The sequence below is a fragment of the Cnephaeus nilssonii genome (assembly GCF_951640355.1).
Source record: "Cnephaeus nilssonii genome assembly, chromosome: 14".
Lineage (NCBI taxonomy): Eukaryota > Metazoa > Chordata > Mammalia > Chiroptera > Vespertilionidae > Cnephaeus > Cnephaeus nilssonii.
Genome location: NC_137085.1, coordinates 43,417,637 through 43,420,931, shown reverse-complemented (window position 1 = coordinate 43,420,931; position 3,295 = coordinate 43,417,637).

The window sequence follows — 3,295 nt, the reverse complement described above, 5'->3', positions numbered from 1 at the left end:
CTCAAGTTCCTTATCTGCCTAAAGAGCAGTGCCTCCAAAAATAACTCAGTTATTATAAACCCCATCCCTGGAGAAGTTCTAATGTTCCCTTGAGAGAAGAGAAGTCAACTCCACACCAAATAGGCATTGTCACAAAGTACACGCTCCTACCCATTGTCCTAAGAGCCCATTTATCTTTCCAAAGGAGCATTTGTGTTTCCATAAGTGCCTTTTCTTCCCACCTTCTAAGAAGTTATTTGTTCTCCCAGAAGTGCCTCTCTGCTCTCCATCTCCCCTTTTCCCTCTTGAGATGGTATATAACCCTCAAATTTTACCACTCCTTTGGGTATTTACTTCCGTGTGTGATGTCTCTGTGCATGTACAATTAAAAAACAATGCATTTATATGCCTTTTCTCCTTTTAACCTGTCTTTTGTCAGTTTAATTTACAGGTCTCCAGTCACTGAATCTAAAAGGATAGAAAAAAAAGCTTTTTTCCCAGGATTTGTTTTAAAATAATGTAGAAGTGGAGAGTGGATGAGTAAGAATTAGCTGTGGGTTGATGGCTATTGAGATTGGTAATGTCTCCTTTACCATTTTCCATACTAAAAAGTTTTAAAAATTGATTTCTGTTGTTGTCAAGAATTTGCTAATTTGGTTTCCCATCATTTTTATTATTAGGGAAACAACAAAGAAGAATTCATAGATGAAAATTCACCCACCATATTTTTGGAGGAGATATTTGGTTGTCTATATGGGTAAAGTAAGTGATCATCCACAAGTAAGCTATTAACTACTGTGAATTACAGTAGGCCTATAACATGCTAGGTACCTGTGCGGTACTTCATAAATACTATTTTGAATCTTCACAAAAAGCCTGTCTGGTAGGTATTATTATCTCCATCTTGTAAGTGTGGAAACTGAGAATCATAATTAAGTTGGCCAAGATCACCCAGCTAGTAAATAATAGATCTGGGATTCAAACCCAGCTGTGTCCTCAGCCCTGTGCTCCTTCATTCATATACTTGAGAAATGTTACTGAAGGCCTTCTATGCACCAGGCATTTTCCAGAGCAGCGAACTTGGAGAATGCCATCTCTGCCCAAATCAGCAGAATCTACAATCTCCTCCTTCTCCCCTGAACCACTTCCAACCCAGGATTTGACTTCTGGGCAAAAAAGCAGGACCTGACACTAATTTTCTTTCTCTCGATCACATCGAAAGCCAAGGTACAACAAATTTATTCTCAAGAAATATATTGAGAAATAATCGATAGCTTTTCTGAAAATTGGATTTCCAGATATAATCTTCAATTCTTCTAGAGAATAAATATACCTGACATATTTTTTAAAAATAGATTTTTCCATTTTCTATTAACAATGCAGAATGTTATTAAAATTGTGCAAGACAATAGGTTTGCTTTGTGTAGAATAAATTCATTAGGATAGTTAAAGCAAATACATTTCAGATTTCTTTTTGTTGGTTAAGAGAACCGGCCAAAGCTATAGGGCAGAGAAGCTGCACATGCCCAGGGCGTGTTCTTTGTCTGGGACAGTGCCAGAGCCCAACAGTTACTAAGGTGCAGCTGGCTGTATGCCCAGTATTAGCTCAGGTCAGATTTTATATCATATTGGACCCGATGGCCATTTCTCTGCCATGTGATCATGTCTGCAATCTCAGGAAAGTAGGCAAGTCTGCCTCCCTTCCCTGAATTGACAGAGTGGGACATGAGGCAGTAAGATTGTAAGGGGAGAGAGAGGGAGAGGGAGAGGGAGAGGGAGAGGGAGAGGGAGAGGGAGAGGGAGAGGGAGAGGGGAAAGGAGAGGGAGAGGGGGAGGGAGAGGGGAAGGGAAAGGGGGAGGGAGAGAGGGAGAGAGAGAGAGAGAGAGAGAGAGAGAGAGAGAGAGAGAGAGAATGCACATTTTAATTTTTGGAGACACAATACACTAATTCATCAGCACATAGATTCTGGTCTATGGCAGCCCTTTGTGGTATTTAGCCCACTAGTAAGAGTTTCTGCTTTCATTTGCTCTAATATCAACCATTTTTGTAAATGACTAAAGCGATCAGCTCCTAGCGTTACTTCTCCTGAGATGTATTTAGGAGAAAGAAGTAGAGTGAAACAGGGAGCTATTTTTGAGACTAGCAAAGGGATCTTGGACCCTCCTCTTTATATTTTAAAGGGAGATTTAAAAGAAGCCTTCTTTTCTGATTAGGTCTTGCCTCTTTGCTCACAGTGGTGGGTGGCGGTGGGTGAGACAGTGGGCTCCATGGCCGTATTCCCTCAAAACCATGTTATTATAGCTCAAACTTGCTCCCCAGCACTGGGTCTTATTTATCAGGACTCGTGGGTTGTATGAGAATAAAACCCACTCAAAACAGCTTAAGCAACAGGAGAATTTATTAAAAGGGCAAGGAGGTGGTTTAGAATACTCCAGAGCAGGAATGCAGCCAAGCCAGGAGCAGATGGGAACCGGGACCTCAAACAGAGTCGGGGTGGATCTCTCTGTGTCGGCTTCATTCTTTCTCTGCTTATTCTTTTTAAGAGAGAGCCTTCACTGATAGAAAAAACAAATTGTCTTCCAACAGCTTTTAAGTTTAAATATTATTGGTGTGACTCTCCAGAAAAATTCCACTCCCCCCCCCACCCCCACCCCCCACCCCGTCTCCTTCTCCCTCTCTCCCCTTTTCTCTTTTTCGCCAGTTCTAAATTCTTAGAGAAGACTCAATGTTCCAATCTGGGTCACTTGTCCACTTCCCGGCCAATTAGCCAGATAGATTTTGCTATAAAAGATGGATCATAGGGAAAAGTTTGGTTCAGAAGAGGACCTCATGATGTGAAGAAACAAACCTGGGCTCCGGGTTCAGGGCTCAGGGCTTGGCCATAGCTGACTGTATGAAGATCTATATTTTTCTGGATCTCCATTTCCTGGGAGGGAGGTGGATTAGATCATCTCTATGGCTACTCACAGCTTTTTCAGTGTGCTTTTCCTGTTGTAGTGGAAAGTGGTATTGGTTTAATAAGGGAGAAAAGTCTTGGGAAGAGAACTATAAAGCTTATTAGCAAAATTCATCCTTCTGATTAGGGGCCCTCTTGGCCTCAGAAAAGGGAGGCTTTACAGGATTATTCTTATGGGTGTTTGTAGGGTTGATGGATGCTTATGTACATGGCTGTGGGGAGGAGGAATGGAATTTCACATATATCATTGATATTTAGCAAAACAGTCCCATTGCTATCATCAACTGCCTGGATGTGACATGTCTGTGCCCAAACTGAGGCCGTGGAAGCAAGAGGGAAGGTTGCTCTGTGGAAAGACA